General features: G+C 43.4%; 1 long non-coding RNA gene across 2 annotated transcripts in view; it reads right to left on the bottom strand.

The window, feature by feature from the left end:
- LOC123392129 overlaps positions 1 to 13161 on the bottom strand; it is a 320886-nt gene extending 307725 nt beyond the window's left edge. For both annotated transcript variants that reach the window (XR_006606842.1, XR_006606843.1), the window contains exon 1: positions 12897 to 13161. This is a non-coding gene — a long non-coding RNA (uncharacterized LOC123392129). The remainder of the gene's footprint in view (positions 1 to 12896) is intronic.
- Positions 13162 to 21154: the final 7993 nt, after the last annotated feature.

Here is a 21154-nt window from a genome sequence, read left to right as displayed (position 1 = left end):
TGGACGGAGCCAATTCTCAGCCATAGGGTGAGAGAGACTGGAACAGGACAGCTACCTCAGGGTTCCCATTTCTTCATCTTGATGGTGGGGATCGCCAAAAGCTGGCACTCGGTGATGATTATCACCGTACACGAGCCAAAAACCTGTCTGCTAGGGGATGTCCATAGCTTGCAAGGAAAGACATTTTGGTTGTGTAATAGACATGGATGATGCCAGACAACTGTCTGGGTTCGTGCAAAGTCAGAGGGGAATTACACAAACAGGGATAAAAGGGAATCTGGGTAAACCCTCCTGCTGGGGAGGCCTCTATCACCGGATGACTCCACAGATGCTCTCTCCTCGCCCACCGCTGCCCCTCGGTTTGGAGATTAATCATCTCTGCCATGTCATCAAGGTGTGCCTGGTCTGACTTCTGCCTTCTGAGTAGCCAAGCGCATACAATTCAAAAACATGTATTAATGCCACAAGAATATCTATTGAGCAGCTTTTAAGTTCTTTGGCAGAATGAAAAGGGATTTAGAAGATTCCTAATATAATAACTGAGTAAGTTCAAAGAACATTGTAGGCAGTGAGGCTATAAAAGGTGAATAAGATATGAACCCAAGTTTCTAGGGGCTCACGGTCCAGTGAGGAGGCAGGCACAGGGCTAGCACTATGCTACAGGTAGCCAAGAGTGTGCAGAAGCTACAAGAAATTTCCTGCCCTGCCAAGATATGTTTATGTCATTTTTTCCACCTGTTTTTGGACTGGCAGAAATCTTCAAGAAGGGCATGTTATCTTCAGAGGGCCGCCAGCCTATACCCCCTCACCTGGTCGGGTAAGAAGGAAAGAAAATAATTATAGGTGAGGTTCTGAGTGATAGGATTCAGTGTAAATTCAGTTAAGCTAGCAAAGCCCATTTGTGAAAGAACTTCCTGTAAACAAGGTACTATGACTATCTCCAGCTCATGATGAATAAATGAAATAATTTATCACAACAGGCACAGTGCCTGAAAGAAAGTAGCTCACACAGAAACATGTCTTTTATTTTTCCTGTTCTGGGGTGTGGTCAGGTGACTTTCCCTTGATTAAAGAACTTTTGGGTCTGGGGGCATAAGGCTAAGTGCAATCCCAAAGTTGAAAGGACCCAGCCAGGAAATATTTATGATTTCATGGGGTGGGGTGGGGGGGGCAAAAAAAAACCCCAAAACCCAAAACCCTTGATGTTACAAAATGAAAACAAAAAACAAAAATACAAACACACAAAAACATTGGTAAAAACATATTTGCCTCATTGGCTTGAATTTTAAATCCTGTGTTTATCTTTCAGGATATTTTATTGGAAAATCTTCCCCCAGTACTTTTTCATTAACAAATGTAGAGTAAGGGGCACCTGGGTGGCTCAGTGGGTTAAGCCTTCGGCTCGGGTCGTGATCTCAGGGTCCTGGGATCGAGTCCCGCATCGGGCTCTCTGCTCAGCAGGGAGCCTGCTTCCCTCTCTCTCTCTCTGTCTGCCTCTCCGTCTACTTGTGATCTCTCTCTGTCAAATAAATAAATAAAATCTTTAAAAAATAAAAAATGTAGAATAACACAATTACAATTAAAGATAATATGTATTGCTTTATTTCCCCACCTCCTTTCCAACAAAGAATACTCTATAGCTAAACAAACCCCTCTGAACATAGAAATGTTCGTTCCATTCCCCTTTTAAGCTTTTGTCCTCCAGATACCTTCCAAATCTATATAAAGATTTATAATCCCTGCAACGAGGGTTTTCTTTGCTATGATTTCTCCTTCTGCTCAGAACAATGAAAACCTCACCATATTCTTTCTCCATTATATTTTAATTAATTAATTAACTGTATCTGAAAATTAGCATCAAATTTAAACCCGAGCTTGAAAAATTGAGGGCCAGTGTTTGTGGTTTTAAATCCTTCGCAGAGTGGAGGTAGGGCAGGAGGAAGACAGAGACCTTGGGGGGGGGGAGGCCCCACCCAGTTCTCTCCCAAATCCTCTTTCCATTAAGTTCATGAGCACTCCTTCTGGTGGGGGGGGGGGCTGCGCGTGGGGGTTGAGGATGGAAATCAATGAATCACAGGTAATGGAATTATCTATACACGTGAGTAGAAAATATCGGCCAATTGTCCTTTCTAAATTATAGCAGGAGTAAGAGGCACGAGGAAGAGGGAAAATTTCTCAGGTTTGTTACCACTGACTCTACAGTTCCTTTATTGTGGGCTCCTGCCTTTCACCCTTTTGCCAAAAAACAGAAAAAAAAAATTTTTAAGTTATTAAAGTACTGAGAAAGGAGGTAATAAAAGGAAAAATCTCTCACATTTAGGGAAAAAAACATGAGAAATGAGAAAATACTAATTGCTAATAATAAACTGTTTAGTGCTTACTCCGTGCCAAACACTCTTCTGAGCATCTTACACTCATTAACTCCTTTATTGTCACCATCCTAGGAGGGTGAGAGGATTATTAACCACATTTTACAGCTGAGGAAATGAGGCACAGAGAGGTTAAGTAGCTTGCCAAGGACACAGAGCTAGTAGGCTTGTATTTGAGGCAGTGCAGCTCCAGGCCCTGTTTTATTTCAGTTTTTAACCATGAGGCAGCATTACCTCTTGATGTTTTCACCCCCATTTCACAAGAATTTACTGAGCTACATATGTGTAGTAGGATGAGGAGTTAAAATAGGATGTAGCTGAGGCTCAAATCACCACCCATTGAAGGGTGGAGGGGCTGGTCGCAGACTACCCTGGCTGGTTTTCCAATATTGGAAACAACATTTGTTGTTGTCTGGCAACAATATTGATTTGGAATATCCAGGGCAACAATATTGATTTGGAATATCCAGGGCAACCTGGAGCTGGACCTTCCAAGACCTTACTTCCTTGGAGCTGGAGAGCAGCATGAAGCAGCCCCAGATTGTTTCCTGGTGGAATTAGCCACATGAAAGGAATCCTCTCCTGCTCTAGGCTCCCCAGGCTGCATTCCAACAGCTGGAGAGCTGTGAGACCTGAGCTTGACTGTTCCCATCCTCATGGGAGTTTCCAGTCACGAGACGATGTCTTCTAGAGCAGCAACCACATCAGAACCCGTGTGGAGTCCCTCCGTCTTCCATTCCACCCTGTCTTTGTTTTCATTACTGTCCTGGGAACACCTATGATCCTTCTCCCCTGACAGAACAGCCAGACATCAACCTCGGGAGGAGCCCAGGGGATGATTTGCTTGGGGGTTCTCAGCCGGGGCTGGGGATTATTGAAAAGGTCCATTTGTCCACGTGGGGCAAAGGAGAGTAACACAAGAGTCTTACGTTGTTCAAAGGGAGGTGGGCATTTGTTTAAAAACTTAAAATTGATATTCTGATTCAACACCTTCACTGCAGAGCCAGGAGCTGGGGTCCAGAGAGGTGAAGTGACTCCAGGGGAGGCAGGGAGCCCGTTAAAGGCTGATGGGAAGCTAGGACCCAGATCCAGTGTCCTTGAGTCTCACTGGAACTGCGACCACCACACGCTGAAGGGAGGCACCCGGGCTCTCACCCCTAAGGACTCCCACTCAGACTGCCTCCTGGACTCTTCCGGAGACATAACCCAGTGTTTTCACACACCACTATTTTCAACTCTTGCTCTCTTAGTCCATGAATCACCCTTTAATAAGAGAAAGAAGGTGCTGATTTCACCTTCTCCCCATATTTATTTCTGTATTCGATTTCCGTCCTATCCTGATCTTCCTCCTGGATTCTTCCTTTCACTGTCTTCCCTATTTTCTCTCTGTTGTTTTGCAACCAGTTCTCCTGAGCTTTGAGATGGCCAGCGGGCGTTTGGGCCAGCCCCAAACCCAGTGTACCTGCTTCTCCACAGCCGGCTCTTCATGGCCTGCCTTTGGGGGGGATGTGGCCTCACATCTCCTTCTCTATTCATCCGCAAGGCAGCGGGAGGGCTGTGTGGCACTGTAGTGTCTCTTTGACCTCTGAAGATCACGTGAGCTGCATTCTGAACCTAGCCAGTCAGCTCCCCCAACACACACACACACACACACACACACACACACACACACACACACAGAATAACTGAGTGGTTTATCTTAACAACCACTCCCCAAGTTCCTACTTCACAATCCCAGATGGAGCCACATGGAACTATCTCGACTCCGGCCCCACAGGTATGCTCAGCTCTTAAGTCCCCTCCCCAATCCCCATTTCACTCAACACAAGATAACAAGAACTACTCTTCATGGAACGCTCACTCTGGGGCCAGAATCTTGATCAGTCCTTCACATAGGAAATCAAGAAGTTGTCACCATCACCATCACCATTTTGCTGATGAGGAAGCTGAGCTATTTTAACAATCTCTGTCTCACGGTTCTTAAATGCTAACATTGGGGCTGGAACCCCAAATCCAAAGAGGACACAATCCAAGCTCTTCCCTGCCCCCCCCCCAATATCCTCATCTTTGCACCAGTGTCATCAGTCATTCTTATTTCAGTCATTTTCCTGGAAGACCCTCAAGTGAATTAATCCATCATCGCATTTCAGTATGAGGTTCTGCTCTATCCCTCCAGGGGACCACTACATGCATCTTTATGCTCCCTTGTACATCTGGACCTGCAAAGCTTTCCCTTCCCCGGCTAGCTTGCACCTTCTTTCTTTTGTCCTTGGGTCTCTGTAGAGGAAGTAATTAAAACTGACAGACAATGAGGAACTTCCTCTTTTGCTCTTGTCCTTCCCTCTCTCGCCACTTGAGTTTTGTTTTCTCCATGTATGGGGTCCTCCCACGCCTGTCTCTTCCCCTTCAAGCCTGAAATTCAGATTTTTTCCTCAGGTGCATCAGTAAAAAAAAATCAGCTCCTAGAGACGGTTGCTCTGGCTCTTGGTCAACACATGATTTGCCTTTCTGGCAGCTGGTTTCCATTCTGCTATCATCAAATAATGTTTGCTGGGAGATTTTCTTTATAATTAAATCTGCCGCCTCCCTCCAGGCCACTGACAACTTAGCTTTAATCTTAGCGTGTTGGGGGCCCAGTGGCGTGAACACCATTTTTCAGGGAGGAATGAGAGCTGAGAGTTGGTTGAAAGCCACAAGGCTTGTTCGTGTCAGAGCACTGACCAGAATCTCAACTTGAGACAGGGTACGGTTTTTCTTAGAGTCTAACGGTTCATTCACTATACCAGAAATTCTCCAAATTGGCTTCAAAAGTGCAACCAAGGTGCTTTTCCACTGAAATAGACAATGGTGGTCTTCTAATAGGCAGAGGGAGAAAGATAATTGTTAGATTTTTATCGTTTTTCTTTCTTCCACAAAATTTTCTAAACTTGTAAACTACAAATTTGTAAACTACAAATCTGAACAAAATACATTAATCATAATGAAATATCGTCAAAATATATGAATATATCTATGTATTTAATACACTCAGTTGTTTATTTAATACACTCAGTATTGCAAATATACCCATTCAAGGAATTACAGTTTTTGCTAATAAAACTACTTCCTGAGGTGGGATTTATTACAATATTTAATTTCACAATTTTCCATGGGAGTCTCTGGACTGGCTTCTCTGAAGGGGAAGGTGAGTTTTCTTTTTCCTCCCTTGAATAATTCAAATGCAAGATCAGCCTTGGGCAGCTGGGACCAGTGTACCCACCCCCGCTGCTGGGGATCTTGGAGCTCCTGCCTTGGCCGGGAGCTCTGGGGCCAGGGTGGGAGGAAGAAGGCAGAAGGAGCTGGGATGCGGAGAAGAGGCCAGAACTGGCTGCAGGCAGACTGCCCAGCTTCTCCTTTCTGCCTCCGAGCTTCCTGTTCCTTCTCTGTTCTCCCACTCGGCTTTTGCAGAAGATGATTAGACTCAGCTCCCACTCCCCAGCGCATTGCCGTGATAGGTCTTGTGTCCTAAGCCCTCCAGGGAGGAGCTGGCACTTTGACCATCACAGTTTGGCATCTCCTAGTTCCTTGCACAATGCCAACATCTTTGGATAAAAGTGGGGAGAAAATCATGGTTGCCTGACCACACACAGTTTGGATAGCTTGTGAGTACATCTCTTCAACGAGTTACAAAGACGCTGAAAACATACACAAAATAAACCATATCGGCCAGCAGCCAACAGTGAAAAAGACAAAGGCACCAAGAAACGCTCCCCCATTCCGGCTTCCATTGCGAGATGCTCCCGTCTTGCAGAAGTTTTAAACTCGATAGCAAACCTACTCGAGAGCAAACTGTCTCTTCTTCCGGGTGTATGAAAAACGAGAAAGGTCACCCACTGATTTCAGTAGTGAAACTTTTGCTCATGGAAGGCCAGACGTGCGGTGTGGTGGGCAGCGTGCAGACAAGCAGGAAGCTACGTGTCATAGAGTTACTTGTCCTTCGCAAAGCAGGAGGTGGTGGTCACTGGCCTTGATGGGCTGCGCATTCCCTCACCACCAAAATCAACCAGTCCTCCTTGAAATATTGTAGCAAGACCTGTAAGGGATGCTGCCTCTTCCATAGGGTGTAAGTGGGCAGCATAAGCCCATCCTCAGAGCAGGAGGAGAGCAAGGTTCCAAGAGCAGCCCCAGGCAGACTCGGGAGCAAAGCCTGCCACGCTGGTGTGCATGATTGTTACCTGGTGTGATGCTCATTCTCTCTTTCCCACTGTCATTCTGATTTAGTTGATCTGGATTTGGGGAGCCAGAGACTTCGGATTTTGTAACCCAACCCAGCTGGTTGGAGAGGGCAGCCAGGATTGAGAACTACCAGGCTGGAGTCCCTGTCTATTGGATGACTGGTGGAAAGCCTCACTGAGAAACACAGTGGCCCCTTTAGGAGCAAAATGAGAAGCCTCTTTTCACTCATTTGGTGCCAGAGCCCATGCCCCCAAGACCTCATTTTATGCACAGGCTCTTAATACAGGAAATGGTGCAGGTCCTAAAGAAGATAATGCCTGGGTTCTTAAAAAGCTTAAACTCAACCACTCACTGGTGCACAGCATGGGACACAAACAACTCTCAGCCAGAGACTTGCAAACAGAAAAAGCAAACAGAAAGCCCACAGTCTTTCGGCAAGTTCTTTAACCTCCCTGGTGTCAGAGTCCTTTGTAAAATGGAGTGTTGGGCTCACTAGACAACCCCTGAACTCCTCAAAAATTGTGGAAATTTACAGTGTTTCCTTCAGTGTATCTGGTTGTTTTGATCTGTACTCACCTGTTCTTTCCATCTACAAACAGAAATAAAATACATGAAACATACATTAAGTTTTAAATGCCAAAGAATTTTCAAGCTTTTTTTTGTAGCTAAATTCCAACCTCAGTGTAGGAGTTGAAGCAAATCAAGTCCAGTCAAGGCTCCCACTGGAGGAAGGTAATGTGAGACCTGGCCTTGTTTTGACATGCCTCCCAAGGACAAGTTCCGAAAGAGGAATCGGGGGCTGGTGGCGCATTTCACTTGTCTCTCAGAGTCCTGAGTATGCTCTATTAAAACTGATTTCCAAAAGGAACCTGCTAAGTTCTTCTTGCTGCAATTCTCTTGGAAAATTGCTAAAGAGCATGGACTTCCCGTGGTTGATTTCAAGGCTTGGGTTTCCACAGATGTGTAATTCACTTGCAAAGGTGACCACACCTGCCATCTATATTGCCAGGCAGAAATGGGACATGATAGAGTGGAACCAAAAGCCCAAGGAATTTAACATTTGTACAAGTAAGACTGGAAGTTTGCCATCCTGTCTGTGCACATGGATTTCCTTTTCTGACTAATTTCTTTTGTAGAAAGAGTAATTAGCTTTATTGTTAACACTGCCTCTGTTACTACCTCCAGGCAAATCATTAATAGTCAGCTCTATCATTTAATAGCGTTATACTGCTTGGAGTTTTACACCCCCCAAACTAACAATAGATAGATACGCACATATATAAGTACTTACACGTATATGTATATGTGTGCATATATATATGGTTTTAAATGTGAACTCACACGTATACACCATGATCATCATCCAAATCAACTTCTGCCATTCATTTCAGTAATCACCTATCACAATCTCTGCCCTCAAGAAACTTGCAATTTAACAAGAGAGAGAGAGAGAGAGAATACAAAATATCCATAAAAAGATGGATAACCGTGTATAGCATAAACTATTGGTTCTCAAAGTGTGGTCCAGGGACCTCTGGGGGACCTTGAATCTCTCTCAGGGCGCCCACAAGGGAAAAACTCTTTCCGTAATAATACTGAGATACTGCTTGCTTTTTTCACTCACCTTTCTCATGAGTGTATGATGGAGTTTTCTGGAAGAATATATGTGATATTGCAACAAACTGAAGGCAGACCAGATAAGGAATCTAGCTTTCTTTTACTAAGCCAGAAATTGAAGACATTGGCAAAAATGGGAGAAGAGTGTCACGCTTCTCATTAAACATTTTGGTTTTGAAAATTTTGCCTACTCTTTCAATAAAAATACATTAGCAATCTTAAAATATAATGGGTTTATCATTATTTTTTAAAAATGTTTAATTTAAAAATCTATTTTCTCAGTTTTAATTTCAGATAAGGTACATACATATCAACAGATACAATCCACATAGACGAAGCTTTTGGGTACGCTTAACATGTGTTAATAGTATAAAGAGTCCTGAAACCAAAATATCTAAGACTCACTGGTCTAGACCAAGTTCCTCCTCTCCACTCATCCAGGCTTCCCCTATTTAATCCAGACAGAAGTCCACCTTTTCCATGAGGCCTTCTGTGATTCTTCTTCCCCTCTTCCCCTTCCTTAGTCACACAGAAAGGGTCTAATAATTACTCAGACAACTGGTATATACCAAGTCCTGCCCTAAGGGCTTTCTCATGTATTAGATGTTCCCTCTCACTTGCTATCTCTTTATCTTTCATTGCTCATGGGATATTCTTTGTCAAACATAGGCTATCATTTCTACTAAATTATAAGCTCCTTATAAGATCTCTACCTACCTTTATCTTTGGATCCCAAAAATTGGTAAGTGAATAATGTAAGTGAATAATGAACGTTAACTGAGAAAATACTGATTTAGAGATGAGGGGAGCAGGAGTGCTGAGGGAACCCCTTTCCTGAGGGAATGTGACAATGGAAATGAGATTTGAGGTGAGTCTGAAAGACAGAGAAGGGCTTCCGTTAGTAAAAAGGAAGGGGGAAGACATTTCAAATGTGGGAATAACATGATCGAGGACACACAAATAGGGATTCTTAAAATACCTTCAAAGAATAAAAGAAACATTAGTGCTAAAACTGGCATTAAGATTCATATGAGGAGAAGCAAAGGCATAGACAGAAAATGGAGACTAGACTGTCTGAAAGAAATGATCACATTAAGCCTTCTGGTTTCCTGAGGATGAGAAAAAGAGAAGTAATAACATTCTGTGGCTTATTTCCTAACATGTAAATTTGGTATTAAAGGAAAAACTAAGCCAGAATTCAGTAGGAAGGGATAGTGAATGAAGAGCATTTCCCACATAGATCAAGTCAACCCTGCTCTTGCGTTAAAAGACTCAATGCTCAGCTATCTAATACAGTCTATACTTTCTTTGAAATACTATAAAGTTCAAGTTTTCAAGGTTTGAAGTGTTTGTTTCTAAATATTGTATTTTTATTTTGTAAAAACTTGATCAAAATAAGGTCAGGAGGTCTCATAAAAAATGGCACATAATTGTTTGTTGTGGGTTTGTTCTTTTTTTTTTTTTTAAACTTGTGCTCACAAAATAAGCATTTGAAACACGTCAGGCATTTCAAAGTCATTCTTTCTACTGAAGTCAGTAGTACCCCTTCTTTGTAAACAAGAATAATATTTTCCTAGTAGACATGCCATAGTTTCCATTCCCATGCAAAGTTCTATAGCAGTCTTCAAACATGTTGAACATTCAAAGTATTTAAAACTGGTTAAATATTTAAGACAGTATAACCAATTTTATAGGGCAGTAAAGTTGAATTAACATAATTGGCTTTCAGTATATTTCTCAAAAAAAGCCCCCAAGACAAACAAACAAACAAAAAAACCAAGAAACTGGAAAAATAAAAGGGGGTTGGGGTGGGGTAGAAAACTGGCATTCATCCTTTCTGGAGTAGATTGGAAGGTTAAAGAGGGGAAGGCTTGATCTCAATGAGAGAAAGGGAGAGGTAGCATCCATACATCCTACTTTATGGGAGCCATTATCCAAGCCATAAATCCGTGGAGCATGTTCTATTGGCTTTGTGTTCATTTTGATAATGTAACAACAAAAGACAGAGAGGGGATGGTTTAGGTGAAATACGAAACTATATAAATATTTGCTACCAGTAGCAAAATCAGAGTTGTGAAACTGCAAGTCTTCTGTAGTGTATTTTAGATACATGAAATAGGTAATTGGTATTTAACAATTAAAGAAGAGGTGCCTGGGTGGCTCAGTGAGTTAAGCTCCTGTCTTTGGCTTGGTCATGATCTCAGCATCCTGGGATCCAGCCCCACATCAGCCCTACATGGGACTCTGCACTCAGCAGGGAGTCGGCTTCCTCCTCAGCCCCTCCCCCTGCTCATGTTCACTTGTGCTCTCTTTCTCTCAAATAAATAAATAAAATCTTTAAAAAAAAAAATTAGTGGAAACATTTACTGCACAAGTGTCATTCATTAGAGACATTTTCTTATAATCAGTTCACAAAAACACTATTGTTATTTTATTTATTTATTGAGAGAGAAAGAGAGAAAGTGGCAGGGAGGAGCAGAGGGAGAGGAAGAGAGAATCTTAAGCAGACTCCAAACCAGACAGGGAGTTCGGTCTCATACCACTGAGATCATGACCTAAGAGGAAATCAAGAATCAGACGCTGAACCAACTGAGCCACCCAGGTTCCCCCCAACCACAGTTTTATTAGAGGCCATATATCCAGCAATAAAAATAAGTTTAGAAAATTACTTGTACTGCTATCCCTTTAATAGAATGGAATTTTTCTGTTATAAGTTTTCAGAAAGTATCTTCCTTTTACTTAAGTACCATACAGATTACATAGGCAAACATTTGTCATTTTCCAAACCAAGAATTCTTCTTACAGTCCTTAGATAAAATAAACTTTGCCTCTATGCACTGGGATACACATGTTTTACTAGATATGCACATTCACACACACATACCATGCCACACAGAGACAGCAGCAGGAGAGTGGAAAATTCATGGATTTAGAGGCAGAAACCTCGGGACCTAGTTATGATGTGTCCTACTAATTGTAAGACACAAATGAAGTCGCTTAATATCCCTGAATTCCAGTTTCCTCTATTATACATTGGTAATAATAATGACTTTGCTTACCTCAGGGAATCGTGGGGATACTCCAAAAAGATGACATATAGGAAAATAATTTGTATAAAGATATCATTTTCACAAAATATTTAAATATATTTCTTATGCTTTAAGGGCTCGGTTTCAATAAGAGCTATCTTTGTTAGGCAAAAGTTGAGTTATGAAACTAAAAGTACAACTTTCCATATGATGTGGAGTTTCCTGTTCTGTGCTTTACAGAGACACGTCCCAGATGCACGACTATTTATTACCATATGACCAGCTTGAGCTTTGATTACAGTTATTAAGACATGAAAATATTGATGGAGGTGAGACTCCTGTTGTGAAATATAATGACCATGAAAATCTAAAATGTCATGAGACATCATCCTTCACTTCTGGACTGTAAGAATTAAGAAGCTGGAGGATAACTTTAACAAAATAAGTAGATTGGAAATAGAAAGTTAAACATTACCTTACTGATGAATTTACCAACTAGACTTCCTGGCTAGCACTAGGAGGTCATGCTGACACCTGGACTTTGATGCACCCATGGGGCTGACCCAAGGCCAGTGAGAAGGAGGCCAGTCTTCCTTCCAGGGGCATCATTTTTCTGCAGGTACCTGTCTGCCCCACTGACCTGATCCCTTTGTGATAGCCCAGGGGTGGGGTGGAACCTCCCTCTAGAACCTCCCCCTCACTCTCGGGCCATGCTCCAAATTTCCCTTGACTTCCAAGGGGCTTCTCATTGTTAAATTGCTCTCTGGATTGAGGTTTCCTGTGCCTTATGCTGGTGACTGTCATCTTAACTGATCAACTTAGTCCAAGAATCTCACACTGACATGGCTACAGGCACCAGAAAGAAAAGGTAGATGGGAAAACGCGCCAGTGGAATCTGTCACCCTGAACAGTGCCTGAACCACGGAAGCATGGTTCCATGGAACCAAGGACCGCTGAGCTGGAGCCAGCTGTAACCTTACAGAAAGAGAGCCCCTCCCCAGGCCTTCTCATAGTCTAGAGCCTGTGGGGAAGGGAGAAGAATGTACACCAGAGGGCAGGACACACACAAGTCAACAAGGCAAGCCCAAAACCCAGATGAGGAAGTCTTGGATCATTTACCCAGTTATAAGCAAAGATAAAAATAAGAGCAGAGTTTATTATTTCCAGTTAATCCAAAAGACTGTCCCTAATGCAGAGTCACAGAGTAATTACCCTAGATGGGACTTGAAGATCATCTTGTTTTCATTTTTCATATGAAAATATCAATGCCCAGAAACTCTTCTAAACGCAACCACATTCATACCACATGCACAGCTTACCGCCCAAGACAAAGTCATTGAAACAAATGTGTTGTCCTGCACCTGGTCTCCCCCATGTAGGCAGGGACTTTGCTACATGCTGCATCAAGGTCAGACCACCACTTCTCAGGAATGGAGAAGGTCAGCAGATGTTATCAGTGGTCAGTATATTTCTCTATCACTGATTATAATACCAACACCCATAACTGTCTCCATTTCAACCAGGAAACCAGTCAAATGTGACAAACATGCTCTTGTTACTCAACAAGTCTCTGGAAAGCATCACTCTGCTACTTGCAACTTTTGAAAACCAAAAAATGACTCAACTAAAAAAAAATTATTTGATTGAATTACCTTGTAGAAATTACCTTTAAAGCCAACGAACCTGGGAACTCCAAATGGTATCTCAACTATCCTGGAAGGAAGCCATAATCATCTTTATCTAAAGAAAGCCAGTCTGCTGCCATGGAGAAAGCAAGGTCTAAAGTTCATAGATCAGTACAAGAGATCTGATTGACAGCTCTGCCACAGTTGGGGAAGGAACCACTCTCCTTATGTAATGGGAAGTAGGCTTTCAACACAAGGCACCACGGGTGGCTCCCAGTGAAAGCAACGTAAGCTATATGATGGCTGTCACCCACGGGAACTGGTTTAACAGTCATGTCCGGCTTTGCTAACATCATGTTCTACCAGGAGGGTTTTACAGATCTCATGTTGTTCCTCAAAAAAAAAGGGGGGAGGGGAGTTAATCAGGTCAGTACCTATCCTCCCATTTAACCGATGGAGAAACCAGGTTACAGGCAGTATTTGGCCTTTCTAACCTCCTTCCACGGGGAGACACTTGGAAGCATCACACCTGGGATGCCGTGGCCCCGTGCCCTGGCCACAGAGCAGTCCCCAAAAATTGTGGTTAAAAAAACAATAAGTGAGAAAGAGGACCCAGATCTAGGAGGGATTCATCTTTTGGTTTGAATTGGTCGATTTAGGGCAGAGGGAGGGGTGGTCTTTTCAGAAAAGTAGGTTTTGACCTTAAATTTTTTTCAAACCATCATGCAACCATGTTCTCCATTACACACAATTTCCAAGTGTGATTTCAAGTGGAAACTTCATTAGCTTGTTCAGGCATTATCTATGTCATTTAACAAAATACTGCTTCTGTGTAGAAATAAATGTGTTTTCAGGGGTATACTATGTCTAAGGCACAGAGTTCTTACTTCTACTCACAAAGAATAGGTCTATTACCTATTATCTCATGCTCAGAGGGGAGGTACCAACTATTCAGGTCAAGTTTTTCAGAGGGAAAAAAAAAATGTGACATGCCTATGCAATAAAATCCTTCACATTTATACAGGAGTTTAAGAAGCATTTTCATGTAACTAATGTAATCCTCACAAAATCCTTGTTTTATAGATGAAGCCCCAGAGGCTTGGCAGTGTTAAAACTTGCCCAAAGGTCCCTGGCTTCTAAAACGCTGGAGTCAGAGTCTGGCTATGCCTCTAGCTCTGCTGCTCCTTTGGACACATGCCTCCACCCCCTCCCTCCCCACCTCCTCCAGCTCTACTTCCCCAAGTAAAGCCGGAAGCCAGGCTGTCTCCACCTCGAACTCATCTCTGATTATGAGATAAACGCCTTCATGCTCTTTTCCACGGCACAACCTTCCCCTGCTCTGCACTGCTGGTAACATCCCAAGTCATCAGACCCACGATGAGAAGGGCCACCCTGGCCTTCCTCCTCACCCTCTCCCCAAACCAAGCATGATGTCTGTCTCTTACTGCAATAGGTATTTGTCGAAGGAAAGACAGAAGGAACAAAGGGGAAAAGGAAGGAAAGCAGGCAGGAGAGGGAGAAGGAAGAGAGAAAAAAATGAGGGAGGAATCTTAGAAAACTCTTCTCATTACCACACAGCTAATCATACAGAAGTATCTTAAAGTACATACTATGGCTTGTATTCTGTTAGAACATAGGATCCCAGTAGGGATCCCACTGTCAGGAAAATTACACCATAGCAAAAAGATAACAAAAAGGGATCAACTGAAGAAAATCCCAGCATGAGACAGACTGATGGGAGGTGGGGGGTGGGGAAGGGGTAGGGGGTGGGGAGTGGGGGATGGGGCAGGTGGGGGGTGGGGGATGGGGCGGGTGGGGGGTGGGGGATGGGGCGGGTGGGGGGTGGTGGTGGTGGTGGAGGGTGGCGATCAGGGAGGGAGAGCAATGGGGCAGGAGAACCCCAGGACTAGAGGCCCTGGGAGAACCTGAAGCTGCTGTAAGATCTCGCTTCAAGGACAGAAGAAAGCAGTCTCTCAGGAGTGCAGGTTGGCACCGGAAGAACTGGATTCCCGCGTTTTACGTGATTTACGTGCATTGCGTGCGACAAACCAAGAACAGTACGACGTGACACTGGCTACTCTGTGGGCATCAAGTGGCTCTATGAGTCATTGCTAGAATGTCAAGGGATGTCTTAGTCAGGAAACTGTCTCCGCCTCGCTGTTTACCATCAACAACTTAGAAGTCTAAAGAGCTAACAAGCTGGCACAGTGCCCTGGGCCCCTGGGAGGCAGGCCATGCCCCACTTGGGGTGAAAGCCCCCTCTGCCCTCACATCAGCTTTTCTCCACTGCAGTGAGTGTGAGATTTCTGCATTTATACCCCTGCTCTTTGCTCAGGATTTCACATAAGAGAGCTGACCAACGTTGATCCAAACTCAATGCACTGATGATATCTTACGGTAATAATTATTTGTGGAATCGATGTGTTATTTCCACATACAAATACTGCAAAAGTCTGAGAAAAGTCACTCTACACGATTCCCCTGGGGCAGACTATGGCACACACCGCTTGCACTTGAAAATGACGTTCTTCATTGGAGGAAAAGTGGTTTTCATGAGGGAGAGAGGAATCGTTTTTTTGTTTTTTAAAAAAAAGACTTTATTTATTTGACAGAGAGGGAGAGAGGAAGAGAGTCCAAGCAGGGGGAGCTGCAGAGGGAGAGGGAGAAGCAGGCTCCCAGCTGAGTAGGGAAACTAACACAGGATCCCAGGACCCTGGGATCATGAGTTGAGCCAATGGCAGATGCTTAACTGACTGAGCCACCCATGTGCCCTAGACTGGAATAATTTTAAAAGTTAAGATTTGGGGCACCTGGGTAACTCAGTTGGTTGGGTGTCAGACTCTTGATTTCAGCTCAGGTCTTGATCTTGGGGTCCTGAGTTTAAGCCCCATGTTGGGAAATAAATAAATAAATAAGTTTCTGTCTTTGTCCACATGCTGGACAAACATGTGTAACCTTGTAATCACCTAATATTTTGGTCCTTGATGTTCTCATGAGTACAATGCTTTAGTGGAGAGAGAAATATTCTATCTCATTGCTTTCAGCTCTGGGATCAGAGCATCTGATCTCTTTCTATCCCTGAACTAGCAAGCAACACTACAAGGCATGCGGTCTCCCCTTGAGGAACTTTCAGAACCCAAAATATTTGAATGACTGGAAAGGCAATATCAGCCTGCTCCTTAGAACTCTATCAAGTAAAAGGCCACTATCTCTCCCCCTATAACTGAGACTCAGCAAAGACCTGGAGATTTGGAGATGCTACCAGCAGATTATTTTACTAGTGTTTGTTTTCCTGAAGTATTATCAAGGTTTTTTTTTTTCTTTTTTGTGCTCTTAAAAAAAAAAAAAAAATCATCAAATAATTCTGCAACCAAACATTCAAAATACTGGCAAAAGCAGGATCCCAATCTTTGAGGTAGTAGACCTATTTTAGTCCTGGTTTTAATCTTTACTTTGGTGACTTTTGATGCCCAACACTCAGGGCCTTGTCTTTCTCTCTTAGAAAGGGGTGGTGGGGAGGGAAAAAAAAAGAAAGAAAGAAAGAAAGAAAGAAAGAAAGAAAGCCTTCTCTGTCTAGTTCCCAGGTTTACCTGAGGGACACAGGAGATAATTGGTGTAAAAGTACTTCATAAAATTTAATGTGTGCTACGAATGAAAAGGATTGTATTTTTTTATCATAAAGCCATTGTTCATGTGACTGGCCAGATCGATAGCGTAAACATGCATTATAAACAGAAGTCTAAAAGATAATGCCTTTAGCAAAGGAAGCATTATTTTCGTTATTATCTGTACGGAGAGGGCAGGACATTCTGAATGTTAACAATCAGAAGAAAACTCATCAGAGGGAGCTCCACACTTCAAAGATTATTAAACCTTGCGACATCCAGGTAACCAGGCAACTGGGGTTCCTTCTACCCTGAAGCAATATAGGTGACAGTGGCATAAGTCACCCTTTCCTTGGTATCGAGTGCAACAGCCACTCAGAACACCACCCAGGTGTCCAGGTAATGACAACACTTTCATGGGTCAGCATCCCCTCCTGATAATATGACCGAGACCCGGGATGCCATGGTGAATCTCCATCTAAGGATCTTGGCTGACCAAGGAAACTTCTAGAAAAGCTGACCTCCAATACCTATTTCCTCTTGCAGGCCACCGAGGAGCTTTTCCAGGCAGAAAGGAATATCTCTTTCACCTGACTTGACACAATCAGGACAAGCAGCATGAAGCGTCCCTGGTCAAAAAGAATTGTGGGGCTGGGTTACTCTTGATTTTCTGCACAGCTCGCAGGGCAGAACTTTTCCTGAAAATCCTGAAGTTCAGATGTTTACAATTATAGGCAATGAGGCTCAAGGAGTCAGCCTCATGGATCACTTGTGTTGTATTTTTGGTTTTGTTTTCATTAGATGCAACCCTGAGCTGAGCCATGAGCCTTCCAGGGAGTTGCACAAGTTCAGCTTTTAGACATTGTGTTTCATGGTCATGGAAAAAAAATAATAATTGGATTTAATAGGTTTTCACAATCATACTATCTACTTAACCTTCCAAGATCATTACTCACTTAATTGCAAGCCCCAAGGAAAGATCAGAGGGTAGGGTCTACGCTAGGCAATCATAATGATAAAAAAGTAGACTCTTCACAATTGATGTAAAATCGAAATATAATACTCCAAGTAACTTCAAGTGTTCTGACTGAAGCCCCTTAGATTTGAAATAACTGGACTCCCTTGAGAATTACTCTCGTGACAAAATGGATGCTTATATATTTAAATATAAATATATATATTTATATATATATTTGCCTCGAACAGATTACATGCAGCTACAGTGACCTCATGGAAGCCTCAAGCTATCAGGGACAGGCTTTTGCTCTACTGTAGCTCTGTACAAGTACTCACCTTCCCTTCTAGATGAGTAACTACACTGAGGAATTCTGAGGGCCATTCGCATAGCGTGCCCCCATATCAGAGCGGTAAGCCCACAGAACATATCACACAGGCCTGATAAGAGTGCCCCTCTCCTGTCAGAAGTGCATTCTCTGCTGAGCTCTAGAGTCCCACAACAGGTCATTCAGGTTATAAGAAGCTTTAATTAGCTGTTCTACAAATGAGAGCATTCTTCAGTCTCCAAAAGATGTTTTCCATCTTGACACCGTCTCAAGGAAAATCCTAAACGAAAGATTTACTCGAAATCTGGTTCTTATTCCCTTATTTACTTTTGTGGGATTAAAGCAAAACAAAACCACTTTTTTTTTTTTTTACTCTCTATACAGAGCGTACTATAATCGGATTCCTCATTGCCATTCCAAGCCAAGGCATCAGATCCACTTTGCTTCTGCCAAGTTTTTTTCTTCAAGCTGCAATGTCCTTGTTTGTGTTCACTCCCGGTGTTCCAGGTTACTCTGTCAGGCCAGGCTCTTGCTGCCTCACAGCCTCCCACAGAGGGCTTGAGAAGGCTCAGCAGGACGACTGAGCCCAGCATATCCATGGTGGGAGTGAAACGCAGCCCCAGGAGTATTGAGTTGTGGGGTAAGGGCAGAGCTGTAGCTGCAGATAACAGGGCCTTCAGAGAACTGTCACACCAGAGTCCAGCAAACACTCCCTACGCCCCAGGCGGTCTCATGAACAGGACTGGGAGGCAAATTCCCAGTCTAGGCCTAGTAGCCTCCCAAAGTCTGCCCCAAGCTTGACAGGCAGAGAGACTCACAGGCCTTTGGTTCCTCTGCCGTGACGTTGCGTGGTACGTAGAAGAAGGAAAGAAAAAAACCCATCTTCTTTGAAAAACCAGTCCTTCTACAGCTGCAGCAGAACAGAGAAAATGCATATGTTCCCGATAAACTGTGTGCTTCAGAGGTTTGCAGAAAGGAAGGAGATGGTATTGTAATAAAATTAAAATCTTATTAAAATGTTAAAAATCTATTTTATATTAAGTAATCCCTTAATGAGGCGGGTCAAAGAAAAATGACTTGGTTCAATCACCATTCTAATTTTCAAAAGGATGTTTTCAGTGAAGGTTGGTGTTTGATTGCTTCGTTGCTATCACTGAGAGGGCACGCCGGAGGATTCTGTAGAGCCCGTACCAGTGGCCATCCCGATGGCACAGGACAGTCAGTTTGCTCCCATCTTTGTCTCCTCCCTTCCCCATTCCATTGCTCCCCTCCTCTGACTTATGGCCAGTACTAGCATCGCTCACATTCTCTCTTTTCCAAAAGCAACCCACACTTCTCAGTGTGCTTCTGTCATCAGTTTAGATCCCGCTCCTGACCCTGAGCTTGCCGTGTAGGATGTGGACATCGGTGTCCCAGTAACAAAGCCACAACCAGGAAGTCTCATCGGGACAACCTGCTCCAGTGATAACACAGGCTGAGCTTGGCAGACACACCCTATGGCATCCCCAAACTTCAGCAAGTCCAACAACTACTCCATCTTCACAAGGCTCTCCCAAGAGTGGCATGGTCTCCATCTCTGTATGCGTTACTCTCATCCACATCCACATGAAACATTCTAGAACCATTTGCCTTCTACTACCCCGGCAAACACGGAAGCAGGATGCAAAACTTATTTTAATAGCATTGGCCTTCATTCAAAAAACATCTATTGAGAACCTACTCTGTAAAGCGCCATGCTAGTTGCTAGTTGCTAAGAATATGGAGATGAAAAGAGAGGTAGACCAAAGTGCTGGTGGTGGGTGTTAACAATAGTCATTAAGGTCATCCCAGTTCCTTTGTTCTGACTCCATGATCACTAGTAAACTCTTAGTTTTATAGGGGCTTTAAAACACTTGGACATACCTAGTCTTATTTGATCTTCACAACAGTCTTGTTGGGTAGGGATTGTTCATCTTGCAGATGAAAGAAACTGAGGCTGAGAGGTGCTGAGTGATTTAACCTCAAGTCACAGAGTTGGTAAGTGGCAGAATATGAAATCAAACTTAAAACTTCTGGCTGTGTGTCCACTGCTCACTCCATACATCATCATCATCTAGTCTCTTTAGGGCCAAGGTGGGAAGTGTTTTTCAAGAAATCTTCGGGTGGTAACATGACGAACCAGTCTTGAACACCTACCATATGCAAAACCAGTCCTGGCCTCTGGGAAGAAAATTTAGCAATACAAAGATGGAGGCAACATGGCCCCTATTCAAAGGAGTTTAGTGAAGGGAAGAAAAAATCACTGGCTGTGAACCAATTCAAGGAAGCTAATGAATCAGGGGAAAGCGAAAGTGAAAGTGCCTTGTAGGGGTTAGAACCTAAAGGATCCGGACTAAACTTGGGCATTGTGTTTGGGAGGGGCTATCTTTGTCCTCCATCCCAGTTACTCTCAGGCCAAGAAGCAACAAATAGCAATATGGTTTTCCATGCAGAGTGTTCTACAGTGGAGAAAGGGAGATGTTCAATTGACACAAGGATGTGGACTTCTAAGAATTATCTCCTAAATTAGTAAGTTGGAAGAATAATTTATTTTAACAACAATCCAGAAAAGTCTCCTGGAATTTGACAACTTCCCATGAGTCCTCAAGAACCTGTAAACTTTTGGAGAACTGGCAGGGTTAAGTGTGTTAGCCTACAAAGCTAAAAGCAGAGTTTAGACTACTATGATTATCTGCGACATTTTACCTAAAATGGTCACATGGTCTCTGTTTTTGACATCTATTTAGCTTGGAAGCTTCATAATGGTATGGCAGGACAAACTGAAGTTATTACCATTTCTTCCAGACAATGAGGAAAAATTCAACAAGGGCTGGCATTGGCTAGATCATAGATGGCTAAGAAAGTGCTATCTGCTGCCAATGGCAGTAACTCTGGTAATAAAAGAGGCTCTGGACCACATCACGTACTTCTCAACACAGTAAAACCAGAATAGCTGTTGTGCAAGGGAGAGCATCAAAATAGGTTTCCCCTTGCTTGGGATGAAATTGTGTTGTCTCTGCAGACAAAGTCCGTGCTCTTTGCAGGAATAAGATTCCTATGAAAACTCAGTCACGCTGTTCACTGGCCTGAGAGACCTAACAGGATTTAGAGCACCCCACCAACCTACTCACTTGTCTGGTCCATCCTGACCTCTCCGGGCGGCACCCCAGATGGGGAGCTACCATTAGCACTGGCACATGCTAAAGGGTATGGAGGAGATAGGCCCCTTTTCACTTCCCAAGGATGGGGCTATAACCTAGAAGCTGGGAGACTTGAGAGGGGGAACAGAGGAAGGAGAAAGAAGAGTAAAGAGAGGGAATGGAAGAGAGTACGACATATGTGACAACCTCCTTTTAAAGACTTCTAACCCAGGGTGCCAGGGTGGCTCAGTGG

Source organism: Mustela putorius, unplaced genomic scaffold (genome assembly GCF_011764305.1).
Source record: "Mustela putorius furo isolate JIRA1106 unplaced genomic scaffold, ASM1176430v1.1 tig00000450_pilon_pilon_pilon, whole genome shotgun sequence".
Taxonomy (NCBI): domain Eukaryota; kingdom Metazoa; phylum Chordata; class Mammalia; order Carnivora; family Mustelidae; genus Mustela; species Mustela putorius.
The sequence above is the reverse complement of the archived record's forward strand: the minus strand, read 5'-3'. Positions and strand labels throughout refer to the sequence as shown.